At 37.1% G+C, this 21,558-nt stretch overlaps 1 protein-coding gene across 3 annotated transcripts in view; it reads left to right on the forward strand.

The window, feature by feature from the left end:
* Nucleotides 1-327: 327 nt before the first annotated feature.
* GRM3 (glutamate metabotropic receptor 3) overlaps nt 328-21,558 on the forward strand; it is a 220,627-nt gene continuing 199,396 nt past the window's right edge. For 2 of the 3 annotated variants that reach the window (XM_003921155.4, XM_039472808.2), the window contains exon 1: nt 329-417. The gene's annotated coding sequence lies outside the window, so the exon portion shown is untranslated. Of the gene's footprint in view, nt 418-21,558 lie in introns of all 3 variants that reach the window. The other variant, XM_074379348.1, reaches the window with a different exon arrangement.

A 21,558-nucleotide genomic window follows, 5' to 3' on the forward strand; every position in this document is an offset into this window, starting at 1 on the left:
GCCTGATAAGAGGAGGAGGAGGAGGGGACTCGGCTGGGAAGTGCTCCCCTCCCCTCCGCGGAAGACCACTGGGTCCCCCCTTTCCCCAACCTCCTCCCTCTCTTCTACTCCACGCCTCCGTTTTCCCACTCCCCACTGACTCGGAGGCCTGGATGCTCTGCCACCGGGCAGTGGTCCAGCGTGCCGCCGGGAGGGGGCGGGGGCAGGGGGCACTGTGACAGGAAGCTGCGCGCACAAGTTGGCCATTTCGAGGGCAAAATAAGTTCTCCCTTGGATTTGGAAAGGACAAAGCCAGAAAGCTACCTCTTTTGTGTCGGATGAGGAGGACCAACCATGAGCCAGAGCCCGGGTGCAGGCTCACCACCGCCGCTGCCACCACGGTCAGCTCCAGTTCCTGCCAGGAGTTGTCGGTGCGAGGTAAGGGGGGCCCAGAGGAGGACGTGTCCCTCTGGAGGGCGCCCAGCCTGGGCGCGGAAGCTCGGGTGCAGCGTGGGGCAGGCGCAGCCGGGAAAGTTGAGGCAGAGCGTGGACCAGTCCCCACAGTCCTGCCTGGAGTGGGAAGGGTGGAGGGCAGAGGCGATGTGGGTGTGCATGAGTGAGAGTTTGTGTGTGTGCGCCCACATCTGTGTCTGGGAGGAGGGAGTTTTCAGGGCACAGATCTACGGCCAGGGTGCGAGGTGGAGGGACCAACTAGCACTCGCAGACCCCCAAAGAGACCAGTCTCATCAGCCAACCACCTCCATCTCAGCTCTGGGCTCAGATTTTGTTTCTATTTGGGGGCTCCCGAAGGTTTTGTGCACAGGCATCCGTGCGATGACTGGCTGACATACTGGCGGTTTCTTGTGGGTGTGGAGGTTGCCGGCAGAGGTGGGCAACGGTCAGCCGGACCCGGTCCATGCAGTCCGGATCAGCTCAGAAGCCGGAGGCGGCCAGAGGTTTGCCCTCCCGCAAGCACGCTTGGAAAGGAGCCTTAACTCGCTGCCCTTTACTCCTTTTGGCTTGAGTGAAAAATCGAGAAGCCAGACAGGGAGCATATCTTTTCATCGACCCTGTTCCATTTTCTTATCTGACAGTGAGATAACTCGGAGAGGGCGGGAGATTTGCGATCCAAAAATAGACTAGGTGATATATCCAATAAGCTTGTTTCTTAAGAATTTCATTAAATTTTCTTCGAGTTATTCCTGGGGTTAACAAAGGTGGATGATTCTCTAAGGTATAACACTTTTAGGTAAATATATTAAGGCAGCATCTCCCACTTTATTTCAGAGATTGTAAATTCTGAAAATAAAACTGTACACCTTTAAATATAGGGGTGGTTAAAGACTCAACTAATTTGCTTATAAAATATTTCTACTATTACTTGAATAGTAGTAGATATGTTTGGGGTCTATATGTAGGTACATATTGGAATATTCAAAGTTGAGGTTAATGTGAGTTGATATAGATGTGAGCTACGTACAAACAATAGTTCCTTAGAGTTTCTTTGCTTGAATTTCTTAGAACTGTTCAATAGAGCTACACTATGTTTCTTTGTGGTGGGTGGAGGGGAGTTTGGGAGTGAAGTCTACTTTGGTTTATCTGATCACACATTTTAAGATTCCTCTCTGAGCTCTTATTGTCAGGAGGAGTATATTTAATATAGGCATTATTAAAATGATCTAAATTGGCATTATGCTAAACTACTGATAACAGTTCCTATCAAAGATGCTTAGGACACTCCAATGAATAGTTATGATTTTATATTCCTATTTACCTTGTTTCTAAAAGCAGCCCAATAGAATATGAATATATTTGGAGGTTATTACACACCAGAAATCATTGTAATATTTTTCCTTTCATAATGGGTAGTGATTTATATCTACAAAGATTTCTCACACCTGTCCATCCTATTGGATTTTGATCACCAAGCAGGAGCAGATAGATATTTTGAATAAACATGCTGAAAGGCTATCTTATGCTCAGAGTAACGCAGAAGCTCATGATGGAAAATGAGGAAGTCTTGAAACCTACAATTTCACAAATAAAACAATGAAATTCCAGAATACCTACCTTTATTAGCTGAAGAAGAATATGGCAACTATACCTTTTAGCATTGAAACCCCTCCTGCCCCTAGATACTATATATCTAGATATAAAACTGTAATTTTATGAGTTAGGCCATTACCAACAAAGTGTGAAACCTAAATCATAGAAAATTATGCCAGCACAATGAATAGGCGACACTTCGGAGCTTGAAGGAAATGAGCACCTTTCTATTTATTTAAATTGAATGATATTTTTCAAACTTTAGGAATATATCATCAGTAATGAGAAAATGTATGGAAAACCACACAAACAAAAAATATCATAAATGCTTAAAATATACTCTGTGACCCACTCTATGTTGTATAACGGGCTTTTTAAAAAATTGTGGTATACATATGAAAAGAAGTAAGTATAAATCAGATGATTTATCCCACAATTACACATATCAAATGATGAGCTCATCTTTGATTTTATGTCACTTCAATTAAAATTGGTAAGTTCAACAAACACAAATCTAACAAAAAATTGATTGTTATCTTTAAGTAGAAATTAATATTTGTATTGAAGAAAAGAACTGGGATAATTGTCAAAAGGTCACCTGCTTCACTTCTCTACTTTATGACAGGTGATAAGCTGGAATCACACAATTGAAGAGATGAGTCTTATTTTGAAAGATTCTTAGCAATAACATTTTACAGCTTCCCTAGGTACATTGTCCTCATTTTTATTTCGTGTCAAACCATATTTTTTTTTCCAAATAAAACTGTTGTCTCTCTTGTCCATTCTTCTAATAGTGATCAGTCACAAAATGAAGCATAATCTTTTTCCAGGATACTAGCTACCTCCTGCCAAAATGTAGCACATTGGCTTAGGGGTGAATTTTCCACTTGTTTTCCAGCACTAAACATCATCCCAATATTTCACTAAACAAAAGAAATGAAAATACCTAATCACTATTGTGAAACAAGGAGGGCAGGATTCATTTACACACACTGGAATGTGGCCAAAGTTCCAGCATGAGACTTGTTTCTCCAGGAGTAATTCTCAAAAAAGGAGTATGTGTTTACTCACAGTCGTCTCAGTTTGCTATTTTAAACTGAGTTTATTGCGCATTCTTGCCTCTTCTGAGATTCTACTAAATGCATCCAATACTACATTAGATGAATTTGTTGAAATTGCTCCCAAAAAGGAGCATAAAATGATAGAAGATTATCTACCAAGTTTGAACACATAAAATGAGCATCATCATAGTAATCACTGAGACGGCAGAAACTATTAGCTCATACCCCTCTTTCTACTTCTAATGTAGACTTGGTCCCCATAGCCTACCGTTTTTGGAGTGTTTCAGCCCAGTCTGACTTTAAATGGATCATGTAATGACTTCTTCTAGAGTCTTTGAAAGACTATTTCACAGTCTAATGATTCTTCCTGTTAAGAACTTTATTGTGATATTCAGCTTAATTTTTCCCTGATTCTATTTTATCTTGTTACTTACTTCCTATTATAACCTCTCTGGACTAGTTCATCCTCTTATCTGATTCAGATTCTTCATCCAACATTTCCGTAAGACTTATAAATACAAAACCTTCACACAGTTACAGGAGAGAACACAAAGATGGCAATTCTGTAACCAGACATCTTTGCTAAATGTTTAAGACAGATCTTTTACACCATTTATATATGTGCATAACTATATGTTCCTAATAGTTTATTGTACTGATATAAGAGTGAAGAAATTACCTTCTCTGACATTAATGAGCTATGTGAATATTAAGGTGATACCTTCTGAGTAATATCCTATGTGGATGCACATTATGAGACATTTTCATTGCAAATTTGTTTGCATCAGAACCCTGTCAACGCCCACACTACAAGGGAATTCTGTGACATGCCGGTCCGATGCTTCACTGAGCCCCAGAAGCTGTTGTCATGTAAATTCCACTATTCAAATGAAAGTTTTTTCCATAACTAATAGAATGTGCTAGGAATGTAATCGTGTATATGGTTTAGATGTGTATGTTAACACAACATAGGAATTCTGTTAGAATTGGCAGTAGCCCCTTTATACTGAAACAATCTGAAAACCCAGTAGAATTAAGGCTAAATTATTCACTGTGCTGCATTATGAAAAAGTAAGCTTACATCATGCATTTATCAATGTGGAATGTATTTCGATATATATGGAGGTACCATATGTGAAGGTTACTTTAAAAATAGGAAATCCTGAAAAAAACACATAAGAAAACAGGTTTCACTTTGTTCACTTAAAATCTGGTTCCAAGACATCCGTGTGTAGGCTTCTTTAAGATTCTTAAGCAAATATCTTGGTAGACTCACCATCCCACTCAATTGTTTCCTCTAAGTTCCAGGCATTGAAATACAAGTTATGCTAGACAGTAGAGGAGTAAATGATATAAATCAGGAAATAAGTTCCTAGGTTACACTTAGCGAGTCAAAAAAATATAAGACTAAAAGGGAGGTGAATCAGCATCTAAAAACACCACCTATTTACTAAATAGTGCGGTCCTATTTACTGCTTGTTGAGCATTTGAAGGTATAAGGAAACATTCATGGGGATTAGCTTAACGAATCAATAAGGAGATGTCTTTCCAAAAGTGAACGTATTTTTAAACAAATGAAATTAGACCACATGGAATAAGTAATTTTTAAACAAGTACTCTCCTGCCAGAGGTCCCAAAGTATTTTTATAGTGCCATTCATCACATAGTGGTGAGTAACCTCAAAATAATTTTCTTTAGAAACAAAAGAAAAATCAATTTTCTTGATATAGAAAATGTAGGTCATTAATATACCTATAGCTCCTCTCTGGAACAGAGAGGCATCCAAAAAAGCCTGTGCCTACACACAGTAAAGACTTCCTCGTCAAACTGAGCAATCTTCTTATGGAACTGGAAATTGTACACTGTACCTTAAAGAGAGAAATAAACTTGGAAAACATTCTGATACAAACTATGCAAACACAGATTAAGGCACCAGTTTGAAAATAAAGCTGCCTATAGAGAAGGCACATCCACAAAAAGCCCAAAGTAACTCTGATCTTTAATTCCTTATCAGAATTTACTTTGCTATCATTGACTGTACAAACACTACACACACACGCACACACACACACATTTGAGTAAATTAAGTTGAATGAGTATAGATATCTAAACAGATTTAAAAAAATTCAAAACCATGATGCTAGACACATAACTCCAAAAAAACTTACAACCTATCTATGTAGCATGGGCATATAAAATTAGAGAAGATTCCCCTAAGAAAGAGTCTATTATCAGAAAGAAAAGGTAGCTAATAGGGAAACAATTAGTCAATAAATATTTATTAAGTACCTATTTTGACCAAAACAAAATACAGGACATGCAGTGGGAACACACACAAAAAAATGTGAACACCCACACGAAATTTCACAAACGTGTAAAGTTGAAAGTGCTGCAAAAAAATCAAACTTGAAATTTTAGAGATGTTACCAGAATTATCAAGCAAATGAAAAAGTCTGTTCCTTCATTTAACAGATGTAATCATAAATAGGATTTTAAATGGGTGTATATACTCTGATGCCTTGTGGAGAGTGTTGTATGCTACGAGGTGAAAAAACTAATATGTCAAAATAATAGATGATAATTATTGACCAATTGTCATGTGCTAAGAACTCTGCTATACAACGACCTTGTGAAGTAGGTACTGGGATCCTCATTTTATCCAAAAGAGGAGTTGGAAGCCCAGCAAGATAAAGTAACTTGCCCAAGTTCAGGCAGTTAACAAGGCAATAACTGGAATTCAAAACTTACTTTCTTATTCTAAGGCCTATTTACTACCAAGAAATACTGCCTCACAATTTATTCATTTATTTATTATTATTATTTGCCAGGCTTCATTGCCTTCAACAAGTATTTTCTGAGCTCCAAGTAGAGGGACATGCTTTGGTAAGGAAGGCAAACAATAATCAATGAAAGAGAGTCTAGAATAGACTTCCCCAGGTTCAAGATCTTTCTCCACTCCAGACACTGCCCCTTCTGAGATGCAGAGACATGCAAATGGAAGAAATAAACTAAAGCATTATTTATAATTAACTAGAACTAAGGGAAAAATTTTAAATAGAAAAGCCCAAGAAGATTATAGATACAAGCCGAGAAATAAATACTGGGTATGAAAATGTGAGGAAAATATATTTCTCGGAGCCTGATTTCAATGACCATTACTACCTTGTAAAACTTAATATAGTGACAAGAATATAGTCTCACAAAAAGTCAAGATAGAGGTGAACAGGATTTTTGCTGAGGCTACAATGCTGATGTTTCTCTCCTCTTACAATCTACCTACTTTCCACCAGGAAAACAAGCTGGTAAAACGGTTTTGCAGTCTAATAAGATTCTCAAATTTCTTCACCCTGCTGAAGTAGTAATGGTTCACCTTTATGTAAGAAAACTCTCAGTGTTTTACACATTGGGACATTTATCCATAATATATACAACAGCATGAAACTGAAAGGGATCAGGGATTATGAATTTTAAACACACTAAGAATAGGAGATGCAAAGTGACCTGCTGGAGATTGCAAAGACTCTGTTGGTAGTGCTGCTCCAGGAAAACCCACGTCTCATTATTCTCTGACCTGGGTGCTTTCCCACAGACAGGAAGCCTGCTGTCTTAATTGCATGAACTTATACTTCTTTTCACACAACTAAAGAGCTGAAACAAGTATTTACTTGAAGGTCTTTCTCTGATGTGTAATATGTGCTAGAGTAATTAATGGACATAAAAAAGGAACAGATATCACAGATCTGCCCCTCCATCTGGTGGAGGCTGTTTCTTTTGATTGTTAATAATACATAGCAGATAGATTATTAGTAATATTTTGCTTAACAGTTTCAATGAACCATTTGTTAGTGAATACAACATAATGGAAGCTGCTTTTACAAAACATGTCAGAATATATGCCAGTCTGAGAGATGGCACTACAAGGTCAAACACAGTTAGAATTTATATCTGCCTCAAGGAGAAAATTATATCTAGGGAGTATAATTCATCTTATTTTGGAACATCTTGTTTTTCCTGAAAAAGCAGAGACCCTCTACCTGCTGATACATTAATCCCAGTGATTTCTGTGGAATCTACATATACTGGTCACTAGTACACTGGGGGCCAGACCATACCAAACTTCAAAATTGATTAAGAGGCAAGACATGAACTTAGATATCTAACACATCCCTTCCATAGATTTTGCTCAAGGCCTCCCCTTGGGAAAAAATGTTTTGCGGAATACCAAAAGTCCCACTTTCCCAACTCCCAAAATATCTTTTTCATTACCTTTCTTGGTTCATTACATTTCCAAATTTTATACTGAAATATTTCATCCAAGAAGTACTAAAGAATATATATTTCTAGAACCACATAGTGTACTAATCCCCCAACACTTTCTGAATTTATAGTCTCATTTTTCAGAAAAGCTAACTTTACCAGTTTGGTAGGGAGTAGGCAGCATGAACAATTAATTTATTGAAATTTTACCTAATTCATGACTTTGTGTAAGACAAGTCCTTCCTAGACACTCATAATCCAGTAATTTGAAAGGAAACAACCCTTCTCTGTAGTTGTTGAACTAATAAAGCTCTGGTAGGAAAAAGATTGAGGCGTTAGAGTGCTCACACTCTACTTTTCTTCTTCTAAGGTCCTAACTTTGTGTTTGTTATGTGATATAACAAGACAGGAAGGAAGCATATAGTTTTAGGTCCACTTCTCAAATGGAAAAGGCTGGAACATTTGAAGTAGGAAAGGGTAAGAAAATTGAAAAACAAAGAATACTTGTCTCCCTTTCCTTTACACTCTCCCAGGTATTGAACAACAACAAAATCATCTACTTATCTCTCCTGTAAATAATGTCTTATTGCCCAGAGAGCTTACATTAGAAGCACTTTGAAGTTTGCGTAAAATGAAGAATGCTGGGACACATGCATCCCAGGCTAATTGAAACAAACACCATATAGATTGAAGTTTAGGAATCCAAGTATTAAATAAACTTCTGATTATTCTTGGGATGTGAGAAACATTGCTCAGTCTGCTCAGATATATCAAAATACCATGGACTGGTTAGCTTCAACAACAAACACTTATTTTTCACACTTGCGGGTGCTGCAAAGTCCAAGATTAAGATGCAGCAGTTTCAGTTCCTGGTGAAAGTCCTCTTCCCAGGCCTTTTTTTTTTTTTTTCTCTCTGTGCTCCCATAGCTGGAAGGAACAGAAAGTGCTCTGGGCTCTCCTCCTCTTCTTACAAATGCATGAATTCCATCATGAGGGCCAAACTCTGATGGCCTTTTGTAAACCTGCTCATCTCCCAAAGACCCTGTTACTAAATACAATCATATTGGGAGCTAGGGCTTCTGCACATGAATTTTGGAGCAACACAATGTTCGGTCAATAACAATTACACATAGAATGAAAATCATCCACAGAATATCCAGTGAATTTCTTGTACCAAATTACTCTCCACAGCAAGCTCATTCTAACTGGATTAACCAGTCATCTAAAGTAAATTCTACAAGCCTGAGTACTAATTAAGCCCAACTAATAAAGCACAGTTTCTATGAGTTGTATGAATAATTTTCTAGAAATCTCATGTTTATCTTCATTGTAAAGGAAATCTTCCTTTATTACCTAGAGTAAGTTCCCATAAGATGTACAAACACATGTAATAATATACATCTTTTGGATATTCTTATTAGGAAACCTTCTCATTTTTAATCTTTTATCTTGTATTTTATCATTAAGATATTAATATATTAGAAACAGCAGTTACTGATGTTTGAAGAGTATCATTAATGAAAAAATTATTTCTTAGACATTCTCCTTGATTTAGATAACGGCACTCTTAAAACTCAAATTGTCTTTATACTATGCCCCTGTGAGCTAGGGGATGTGGGAAAACTTCCCTCACAACTCTTCCCACTGCCCTCTAGATCTGCAGAGTGGGGGCAGAGAAAGGACCTCATTTGGCAACTTACACATTTTTCACTCAGCGTCCACTTCGTTCAAGTGAACGGTTGCTTAGCTCAAGCTGGCAATCCTCACAAATACTGCCAAAGATAGTTTCCTAAGTAGCATTCAGTGCCACATGAGAAAAATGCTGAAGAGGAAGTGAGGGACTAGCAGCAGGGAGGGGGAGGCTCAGCCTGGGCCACCAGCTTTACCTCCTAGGGGTTCTGTGCTCCGTCTTTGCCTTCACTGGAATGCCACACTTAGCTGACTTCATGAAGAAAAAAGCAATAAAAAAAACAAAACACACCCCTCTTCCAAACATTTTAATCTTTTGAATTTTTTTAAACTCAGGCATCTCAGACACATGACTGTTAAACTGTTGAAAGTGACACCGTGTCTCCGCAGAGCCTGGCTTTCTTGACCGCTGTGATGGGACAGTACTTCTACCTGATGATGTCACTTCTACTGGACTCTCCCACTCACACAGCAGTCTCTACGTATCTAAAGCCAGTAGCTCACCGCCACCATAACCAGCGCTTTTCTTATTTCCATATTCTAAGAGGGACATCATTATTTATCTGCAAAATCACTCAAAATTGTGGAATTGCCCATGATGTTTTTCTTCTGTTTAGTCCTCTGTTGATTTCTTCTTAACTTAAAGAGTATGGCAACTTCTTTTCTCTCCTACCACTGCCAAAACCTTAGCCCAGGTTATCATCACTGTCCTCTCAATCTTTAAGAGTGGATCTCCTTTATTCTCTCTCTCCTTATACAACTACTTACTCATCAGAAATGTAATGATGTTCTAATGAACACACATCTGATGACCATGTGTTCAATCACTGTTCTAGAGATATTAGAGCAAGAACAACTACAATGCAGAAGAATTTTTTTTAGCTTACACTAAATAGACAATAAAGAAAAGAACAAATAAGGTATAAAGAAAATAGAATAAATGATGTACAAAAGTGAGAGAAGCTGGAAAAGGAAGCATCGCTACCAGGTTAAACTTGATGAATAACTGACTTTTCCAGTCCATTCCCTGATGTTAAAAGCATTAAAAATAAATATCACTTAAATACACTTCCACACTTGGCCATTAAGGCCTTTTACAATCAGGTCCCTGGTGTATCTTTCCAATTTATCATCCTCAACACGAACATCTAGTTTTTCCAGCCCTTTCTATTTGCACCAAATATACACCTGAGTATCTTTGTGTGGTGACTTTATTTAGAATGTGTTTTCTTCCTTTCTACAAACGTATATTTAAGTCCAACTTTAAAGTCCTGCTCAATCTAAATCCATAATAATAATTTTTTAAATCTGTTCTACAACAGAAATTTTTATTCAAAATATCCGTGTGGCTCTGTATGTTGGCCTGGTTAGTAAAATATTACTTTGGCATAATTAACAGGTAGGTAGAATAGCAACTTGTGGAATAAAATTAAAGAGCAAATTTATTTTTATTTCTCACTGCTCTTTAAAAGGTATTCAGTAAAATATATTCCATTTGTGTAATAAAACAATAAACATTAACTTGCAAACATCTCGATTCAAAAATTAGTATGTGTAGACCAATATAATAATGGAAATTTTGAACACTAAAGTTGAATCTTTATCCCCAACAGGAGCCTCTTTCAGGCAAGAAGCTGAAAAAGAAAGCTCAACTGTCCTGTGGGTTTCATCCACCCTTCTTTGTCACTCTTACTCAAGTTCTGAATCCTCCAAAGTTAGGGGCAGGGAATAGGCAAAAACAGGATGGTTACAGGAAAAAAGTTCTTACCTGACCAACTTTATACTAGACTCCAAGATTTTTAAGGCTAACTCTCTTTGTATATGTGTGTATGTGTGTATTGACTTCTCTCACTATTGCTGACCGTCTCTCACCTCAGTTCCCTTGACACAAGTTTTCTTTTGTCTGACCACACCTCCTCAGTACCTTCTCTTTCAGCAGCCCACTTCAACAGACTCTTACTTTCAGGGTCCTGCTTCCCTTCCAGCCCTTTCATGTTGTTTGATTTCTTTCAGTAATGACTGAACTTCAGGTCAAAGGAAACAGTAATATAATACTGCAGGAAAAAATTCTAGGCATATGGACCAGTCCAATGCAGCAATCTCTCTTTCTTTACTGCTCAACTGCCAAAGCATCAAAGCATTAGTTGGTCCTTTTCTCATCCTTTATTATTTCCTAGCCTGTAGTAAGACCCAGCCCATTTTATGATGCTTTTTTGTTGTTGTTTTTTTTTCTTGTTTTTGGTTTTGGTTTTTTTGAGACAGAGTCTTGCCCTGTTACTCAGGCTGGAGTGCAGTGGTGCAATCTCAGCTCACAGCTGCAACCTCTGCCTCCCAGGTTCAAGCAATTCTCATGCCTAAACCTGCTAACTAGTTAGGATTACAGGCACGCATCACCATGCCTGGCTAATTTTTGTATTTTTAGTAGAGATGGGGTTTTACCACATTGGCCAGACTGGCCTCAAACTTTGGGTTTCAAGTGACCTACCAGCCTCAGCCTCCCAAAGTTCTGGGATTACAGCCGCCTTGCCTGGACTTGTGACGCTATATAACTTTGCAATTTTGTGAACATATCTGGACTACAGTACATATGAAATATTATACACTCACTTGTTTAGATACCTGTTGTTTTCTACTTGACTAACACCAGGATTTAGCAAAGTACCTAGGTTTTAATATACTAATAGTTATTTGTTAAATGTATGAGTGTAATACAGCCTAAGTTTCAAAAATTACTGTTTGATAAGCAATAAAAACATTTTTGTAGGGGGTTCCCTGTATAAAGATAGAAATCAATGTCTACAAAATAATGTAAGATGTGGCTAAAACATTTACTGGCTTCCCTGACTAGAATTAGCTCTAAAAGGATAAAGATCTTGTCTCTCGTTTTTAGCAGAGTCTATAATAATACATAGAACATTTAACACATATTTAATGAGGAAACATAAAATATTATAATGTTAGTATCTTCCCTTCATAGGTTACACTTTAAAAGAATTGTTATAATCTTAATTTTAATCCATAAATGGTATCATTTTTCTGAAGGCATTTTGGATCTCAAGCAGAATATATAAAAATTTAAAAATTTAGCTTTAAAAAGTGACTTCAATTTAATGATATAAATCCTTAATGATCACCTGCCACTTTCAAGGCACTGGGCAAGGTACTGAGGAAGACAAAGAAAAGAATAAGAGACTATGCCTTTCCTTAGAAGGTAAAACCTTACAAGAGAGATGAGACACGTGCGTGTGTATCTACAGTAACAGGAAAATTCAGGAGCTTGGCTGTGAGACCCCTAAGTGGATAATAATACTTCTGTTTGACGTCACTGTAGAAGGTATCATGAAAAATTTACTTCTTCTGGGCTCTAAAAACTTATTAAGACTTCAGGAATTGGAGGATTCCATTCTAGACAAATGCAAAAGCGGAGAGAGTGTGGGCTGTAACTGGGGAGCATCACGTAACCTGGCTTAGTCTAAGAGTAGAGTGTATGGGGGTCAGGGCAGAAGATAAAGCTTTCAGAGCAGATAAAATTATGGGTAACATTTCTCCTGTAGGCAGAGAAAAATCTCTGAAGGCATTTGAGCAGGGGAATCTGAAAGCACCATGTGAAGATAAATAGGAGGAAATAAAGGTTTGGGAGGCAAAGAGATGAGTTGGCAGGTTATGGCAACAGTCCAGGTGAGAGGTAATGATGGCCTAAACTAGGGCAGTGGCAATGGGAATAGAAAACATGGAATGAATCTAACAGACATAAAGATGAATAGTGCCTAGCAGGTAGGAATTAGCTTCTGGGCAAAAAAATGCCAGACAAAACAATTAAGCTAATCACTTTCTTTCTACAATAGAAAAGGGCATGCCACATAAAATCCTTAGTTTAATAAAGGAATAGGTGGGAGTTGTCTTTCTTTTAAGCTATTTTTCAGGAATTTGGGTCACAGGAAAATGTACCAATCAAAATTCTAAGTCTTTCAAAATAAGACTTACAAATCAAATCAGTATTTTCTACATGGCTATGATTTGACTGCATTTATCTGTAGATGGGAGGTTAAGCCAACATAGTCTCTCTCCAGGGCTCTGTAAGAGCCACCTACCGGCCTCTTCGATCTTGTCTCACACCCACCTCTAAGTTCATCCACTTGGCTATAGCCAAAATTATCCTTAAGAAATACAAATCTAAGCATGTCATCCTTCTTAAAACTCTCCAAATATTTTTTTCATTGCTGTTGGTATACCTGAAACATGGTTTACCTGGCCCCCAGTGATCTGCACATGTGTCGAGATTCCTGTCTCATCCCTTTGCCCTCACACTAATTGTTCCATCTTTCCCTCCCACTCCCCAGGCCTTCCCTTAGGCCATGAAACTTCCCAGTACACTGGTCCACTCCAACCCCTTCAGGGATCAGTTTAAATTTTATACTACTTCTGACCTTCTATAGTAGGTTAGTTCTTCTTGCTATGTACTCCCCAAACTCTCTATCTTTTCCTTCATCGCACTTTAATTGTCTGTCTCTCCACTGTAGTCCGTGTAAGGGCTAAAAAGACAGAAGCTATGCCTGCTCATTTACAGTTACATATTACCCAGCAGACTAAGTACTGCATACAGAAAATCAATAGCTATTTATAGGGTAAATTGAGCAGTGGTTAATTAAATCACTCTGGAGGGAATTTTCCTCATCTTTAAAATTAGGGTATTGTTTTTTAGATTTCTTTTAGCCATATAATTTTTCTAAGTAAACTTAAAGACAAAATTCAGCATCCCAACAGAATCGGTACCCTGTTATACTAAAAAAAAGTAATTGGGCCTTATTTATAAATTTAAATTGCAGTTCAATAGCAAGGTTATTAATAATGCTAGAAATGTGTTTTGTTATTCCTCAACCTGTCCTTATTCTGAAAACATTTTATCTGTTCACCTTAAGCCATGTGGCATGAGTAACAGGAAATAAACATAACCATAAAAACAGTTGAGTAAATGCCCCATGAAAGTCAACTTTGAGATAGATTTTGTCCTTTCTGAATTCTAATATAAGCACATTTCAGACATTTTCACAGAAGAGGATTCTTGAATCCCATTTTTTAATACTGATTCCTACTAGTGCCAGTAAATAACGCCCCAAGGTATTCCATTAAATGTAGTTTGTGGCAATATTTCTCAAAAGAAATGCTCTTAGCACACATCCTCTATAGCGTTTTTAAAAGAATGAGAAGATATTGTGAATAACAACAACGCTTTATTGAATTTTTGCTGTACGCCAAGCACTGTTCCATTTGCTTTACCTATGTTAACTCATGTAATCTTCACAGTAGCCCTATGAGGATGATGCTATTATGATCCCTATTTTATGGAAGGGGAAACTGAAGTACTAATACAAGTTAACATACTAACTGGATAGCTAGGATTTAGACCTGGCATTTGGCTTCAGAGCTCACAAATTTGACCAGATGACTATATTGCTTCTGTCAGCAAAGTGTCTCAAAACTAAAATGTAAACTATGCAAAAAACAGTTGGAATAACTATCCTGTTTTCCTTGATTGGAAAGTGAAAAATAGGTTAATAAAATGACATTAAGCTCTTTTTTGGAGATAAAAGTTAGTAGTATAGTCAAATATTGTATAGGTTGTTGAGCAGAGTATATCTAATTACTTATGCTTATTTTAACATAAAATCTTCTCATTTCAATAAATGGAAAGTCAGCCCTCATGATAATGATTACATTTTAAGGCTTTATTTCTTCACAAACTATTTGTTCTTTTGATCCCCAGAATTTGTCCACTGCTTAAAGATAATGTTTTAATCTTCCTATTAAAAGGGGGAGTGAATTTGAAGCAAAAAGCAACAACAAAAAAATCACTTTTTTTCCCCCAGAAAAAAAAAGTCTCAGATTCCTTTGTGTAAAACAAAAATAATTGACACACTGGTGAAAATCATGGGTCAGGAAAGAAAACTGTTCTACTTTATTCCTTTACCTGTCCGGCTAGCCATCAGAATATTGTATTTGCATGTAGCTAATCCTTGAATTGATTTATTAAGCTATGTTTACAAGTTAAAAAGAAAAAGGTCCTGAGGAGATAATTACAGGAATACAAATCAGGAGAGACAACTTTGAAAGAATAGTAATTTTGCTTCTTGAAACTGACCTTAAATCCCTAGGAGGAGAACACAACAACTTAATGCAACCTTTTCTCTCTATTCAGAAATGATTGTGATTAATTGTGCAGTTTAGCTGAACTTTGCTTTTCCTTGCATCCTAAGAGAAGATCTCTAATAGACTGGGAATTTTTGCTCGTTTGCAATGTAAACTCAGTATCTAGAGATAGTTCTTAACACGACATGGGCTCTTTGGAACACTCTAATTCCCAAAACAAACAAAGAGGAAAAAGTGAGCAAAATAACTCACCAGCAAAAGGAAAACAAAACAAAGCTTGACAATCTTCATTTTGATAATTTGGTTTTTAATAATCCTAAAGAAAGATCCCTGGTGACATCAGAAGTCTGACTGCAATATCCGAACTTGCTCATCTATGAAGATGCATAAGGTTTGTGGATTACATGGACTTGTTAGTTGCTTTGATGGTAAAAAGCACTTAGTAAAACTTCTATTTTGAATATCACCTAGGCTATGTAATTCTAGCAAAGAGGAAGTTTGAGCATTTGCAGATTAATTATGATGCTAAGTATTAATTTTGATAGTAAAAAAGCATACTCAAATTGGATATCCCCATGCACATATATACTATCTCAGTTAGCTAGTTAATGTTGACCTCCTGATCTTTTTTTTTAAGTTCAGCTTTTTATTGAACACGTTAGAAAAGAGGTTTAGTCAAAATGACAAAGCCCATGTCATCCTCAGACACATCAGAGTCTTCTTCTTTCTTTGCTTCCACTTTCTTCTCCTCAGTTGGAGCAGTGGTAATGGAGGAGTGGAAGCGGTAGTGGAGGAGTGGAAGTGGTAGTGGAGGAGTGGAAGCGGTAGCGGAGGAGTGGAAGCGGTAGCGGAGGAGTGGAAGCGGTAGCGGAGGAGTGGAAGCGGTAGCGGAGGAGTGGAAGCGGTAGCGGAGGAGTGGAAGCGGTAGCGGAGGAGTGGAAGCGGTAGTGGAGGACCTCCTGCTGGTGCAGCACCAGCTGCTGTAGCAGGTCCACAAGCCCCTACATTGCAGACGAGGCTCCCAATGTTGACATTGGCCAGGGTCTTTGCAAACAAGCTAGGACATAAAGGTTCAACATTTACACCGGCTGCTTTAATAAGGGCATGGATCTTATCTTCCGTGACAGTCACCTCATCATCGTCAAGCAGAATGAGGGCTGAGTAGATACAAGCAAGCTCAAATGGAGGCCTTGGTGCCAGCCAGTGTGGGGCAGCACTGCTGGGTCACCAGAGGAAGTGAGGGCATCACCCCGACGCGGCCTTCGCTTCCTTGGAAGGACCAAGCAACTTAGAGGCAGCTGAGGAAAGGGCGACCTCATGATCTTAATTCCAATAGTTTCCTTTACTTAGCCATGCCATTTTTGATTCATTCACCCAACAGGTATTAACTGCGCACACATGGCAAATTCAAGTTTAGTACTACGCAAGGCACTGAGTCGAGAATGCCAAGCAGAAAAACCAACAACAAACAAAAAACAATTCCTGTCCTCAAAAATCTTTCTTTACGATTTTAAAACTTTATACATTTGAAGATTAGAAAATGGAGTATAAATGGCATCATGGTGTCTAATCTAATATTTGAGGCAGAAATCAGTCAATAAAGTCTGCAGGAGAATGGACTTCCTTGGTTTCCCCAATACTTTTTGGGGAACAAAAAAAAACAAAGTACTTTTTCTGTTCTCTTTGTAACTAGATTTGCTTAATGCTTTTTTAAAGAAAAATACGATACAATGTATGACACAATGGTGATTATTTAGGGAATGCACTGGGAATGGTCTACTTAACATCTTAATATATGTAAAAATGTCTTCATTTACTTTAACTTAGTACATTTTGGTACGTACATCTATTCTTCCCAGGAACTTGTACTAAGCACTCTTTGTTATGTTGGGCTCTGTGGTAGGTGCTGCGGATCTGTCAGTCTGTAGCTAATGGTTCTGTTGTACAGAACTTATAGAAAATAAGCTAGGTACAGTGTTTGACTTATTAATGATCACGTGCTTGGGATTTTTTTAAATTTGCAAAGTACTCAATGGACTGTAGACTTAAAGAATCACGCCTTCAATATTCCTTTCCTGAGGTTAGAAAAATGCTGTATAATTATGGAAGCAAAGCATTCTTAGATAATTTTAAAAAGAAAAATGTACTCTGAGTCAAATGGCACTGGAAAATATAGACGGGACCAATTCAATTTTTACAGAATAAAAAACTGTTTTCCTGCCAATGTTGTTCTGAAATTAATTGCAAGATGTGTTTTTAAAATGACTTATCAAAAAACATGAAACCAATCAATAAGCCAAACAAGGCTAGAAACCACCATTAGCTAGTAAATTGATTTACTATCTATTATAATTCCTCCATAAAGCATAATAGGCACTTTCCTTTCACAGTTTAAAGTTTCTGTAATTGAGATATAATTCAATTTATTTGCACATCTTATATAATATTTTTCCCAAAAAGCTACTCATATTTATGGTGAAGCTTATAATGAATGGCATTAGAGTTAAGAAAACATGTTAGTTGCAAGCACACAAACTGCCTATCTTATAAACTATCCCAAAAATAATTGCAAATGTCTTAACCAAATTTTATTAAATGCTTTTTATTTTGCTACAAATGGAAAGACAAACTCTCTTATTTCAGGTATTTTTTTAAGTTCAAAAATCACATGCTTTGAAAACACGTCATTACTGGAATTACAAATTATCTTTTAATATTTTCATTATTCCTGCTTGAAAATAAGAATGATATCCTTTTAACCTCTGTACATTTACTGCAAGAAAACCATGCCCTGGTCATTTCTTTATCACTGAAATCTATAATGATGCCTTAAAAATAATGACTGTTGAATGAATAAGAAAAATATGGAAGAAAGAATGAAAAAATAAAGATCTTGGACACAATGAATTCTCAATAAATATTTATTAGATTATAATGAGCAGGGCATATTACCATAGTTCAGTGAAGTTTTAATATCCTTCTATAGTGTTTGCCTTTGTATCACCAAGAGGAAATTAATACATTTTAATGATAATAAATTATTTTAATATTTGGTTTTATGTATATCTAAGGTCTGTGTATTTATAAGAGTCTTGTTATGTCAGTCATTGGCTCAAATAGTTTTCTCATGTAACCAAATATTTTCATGATATTGCTTGTAGTGCACCTCCTTAGTACTTAAGTTTTAGACAGAAATTTCTGAAGCTATTAACTTCATATAAAACACAAACTTCTTTAGTAATTTTTCCAAACATGTTCAAACAGTAATTACTTTTCTGTATCTATGCCTTTATCCCTCAGTATATCTAATCCCAAATACCAATGATATCCATCAAATGTAGCATGGGTTTTTAAAGTGAACTTTTCCATTTAGATTTTTTTTTTTTACTATAGCTTCTTATTTCTCTTGTAGTTTTTTTTTCCCCCTGAAGAATTAAACAGCACACTAAATTAAAAAAAAAGAAAGAAAGAAAGAAAGAAAGAAAAGAAAGCACCTGCCCCAAATCTGAGGCCAGTATAAAGAAATGTATCTTTAGATTTATTTATATATCTTTAGAAATTAATATGAAACTCTTTTTGCAAATCCTCAATGACCTTTTACTAGAAACTCAAAATGTATTTAAAACTACTATCTAGTAGCAGAGACTGACTATTTTACTAGATCTCTTAGGATATACATGAGAACAGAGAATCTCAGGCTGAGCCCTGGAGTACTACTACTTACAGTCACACCTAGAAGGTACAATCCAAAAAAAACAGTAAATAGTGGCCAATGAGGTAAGGGCCAAGCCAAGAGAAAGTGGTATCATGCAAATGAAGAGAAGAACATTTTCCCAGAACAAGGCAGTGGGAACTGTTCTAATGCTGCTGGAGGGCAAGTTAGATGAGAAAATTGATGTTATCAGGCATTTAGAATCTTGAACTCAAAAACTGATGTGATCAATGTGTTTAGCCTCTTGTAAGCTGTTGGAAGTCCCTGTGGAGTAAGGAGAGAAGCTGTTTGGAGGTAACTAAGAAAACTGGATTTGACGAAGTAGAAATAGTGACTACCAATTTGCGTAGTTTTACACTAATTGTGGCAAGCCAATGGAAGAAAAACATGGGTCAAAAGAGAATCTATAAATATTAAATTCAACTGAATTATATCTTCTAGTTTCTTGGAGATGAGACTGAAAAAATACACTTGGGGGCAGATCAGAAGGCTTTAGATATATTATTAAGAAGTTTGTAGCCGGGCGCGGTGGCTCAAGCCTGTAATCCCAGCACTTTGGGAGGCCGATGCAGTTGGATCACGAGGTCAAGAGATCGAGACCATCCTGGTCAACATGGTGAAACCCCCGTCTCTACTAAAAACACAAAAATTAGCTGGGCATGGTGGCGCACACCTGTAGTCCCAGCTACTCAGGAGGCTGAGGCAGGAGAATTGCCTGAACCCAGGAGACGGAGGTTGCGGTGAGCCGAGATCGCGCCATTGCACTCCAGCCTGGGTAACAAGAGTGAAACTCCGTCTCAAAAAAAAAAAAAAAAAAAAAAAAAAAAGAAGAAGAAGTTGTTTGTAAGGTTTTAGACTGAGAGCAATGGTAAGCCATTTAAGTCCCTGCCCGTGTGAAGCTCGTCATCTCTTGAGAGAGACAGATTAATCATATGTCTCAAAGAAATATTAAGTTGAACTTATGATACGTGCTAAAATTAAGAAATAATGTTATGGGAACCTAAAATAAGGAGTTTGATATCAGAGGCATCAGGTTTTCATAGGAAAAATGACAGCCAGAGGATGAGTAGAGTTAACTAATTGAAGAGAGAAAGAAGTCAAGCTGTATGCACTAGAATCAGCACAGATAATGTGAAAGGAGAGACAATGGCACCTATGAGCAACTGAAAGGTCAATGTGCCTGGAAGCTTGAGAACAGTGAGCAGCACTATATTATGTTGACGGTTGTCCTCATCCAAGAAGAATAGAAAATCATTTCAGTACCTAAAGCAGAAATAAGAGCATCCATAATTTTTTTTGTTAAAAGACCCTCACTGGAAAGTAGAGAATGATGGGGTTGAGGGGTCAGAATGGAATAGGTCGACCAGTTATGGGATTTTTTTGGTATTGTCTACAGAAGATGATAGCTTAAAGTTTGCAGGCATTAAAGTGATAACAGGTGAATAAAGAAAAATTTTAGTAGTTAAAAATTGCAAGAACTTCGTGGTATATGGGTCGGGAATATTAGATATCATCTTGATATGTATATAACAGTTCAGGACATATATAATGAATCAATTGAGCACTCAATAATAAACATTTATTTTGAGTGCATACTATGATGTCAATATATCCTTCCTTTTAGGGAAAGCTCAAAATCATTTATGTGTTAGAAGTAAAGATCAGATTCTAGCCATTGTTGATCTCAATTGTTTTTCACACACTAAGGAAAACAAGCCAGTGTTCATGAATATCTATTGTGTCCTAGGGATTTTGGAACAAAGAGTCCGTTCAGAAGCTACACTATGCTCACCCAAAAGAGATGACAAAATTCTCTCTACCCAGTACAGCTTGCACAACTTCGGTGCAAGCAGATGATGGTTACACTTGGCTGAGAAGCCCACAGAGGCTGATTTACAAACACAACTGCAAGATGCAACTACATACCCACCTCCTCTTGACACCTGTGTGCTAGTAAAATCAAAGTCATACATATCATTAATTTCACTCTTAATTAAACCTTCTAGGCCTAACGAGGTAGTGACAACCTTAACCTTGGGAAGTTCTGGTCAGCATTATTCAAACACCAATGAGAAGATTGCTTTTAAAATATCAAAAAATGAGCTTTCTTACTTCTTTTCCTCAACTCTGAGAAGGATAACTAAGATAAATTTTAGTCTTGCAATATAATAATTTTGTTCTAGCTATCATTATTGATTTTAGTAGCAGTGAAAGTCTGCTTAGAGGGATAGTTTTTATTAGTCAAACTATTACCTGCTACATGAAGAAATCTATTCTTTAATTCCATTTTATTCCACTGTTACCAAATTGAATATGTTTGAGAAAGAAAACGAGGTAAAGTAGATGAACGTCACACGTGCTCTGAGAGAACGTGCCATGAATCCCAATTCTATCACTTATAAGCTATACTATCCTGAAGTAGTATTAAATTTCTCCAAACTTCAGTATACTATCTACCTCACAATGCTGCTTACGTGAAAATATAAGTATAAAAATATATTTGTAATATGAAATATAAAAGTGCCAACTAGGCTCTGGCACTTGATAGGTGCTCATTAAACTGAATTCTGCCAATGCTAAACCAAATCTGCACCTAGAGTAATATCCACTTGCATACGCTTCTTTTTCTTTGCTCTAATAGTAATAATATCCTGCTAGCAATCCTAC

Source organism: Saimiri boliviensis, chromosome 10 (assembly GCF_048565385.1).
Source record: "Saimiri boliviensis isolate mSaiBol1 chromosome 10, mSaiBol1.pri, whole genome shotgun sequence".
Taxonomy (NCBI): Eukaryota; Metazoa; Chordata; class Mammalia; order Primates; family Cebidae; genus Saimiri; species Saimiri boliviensis.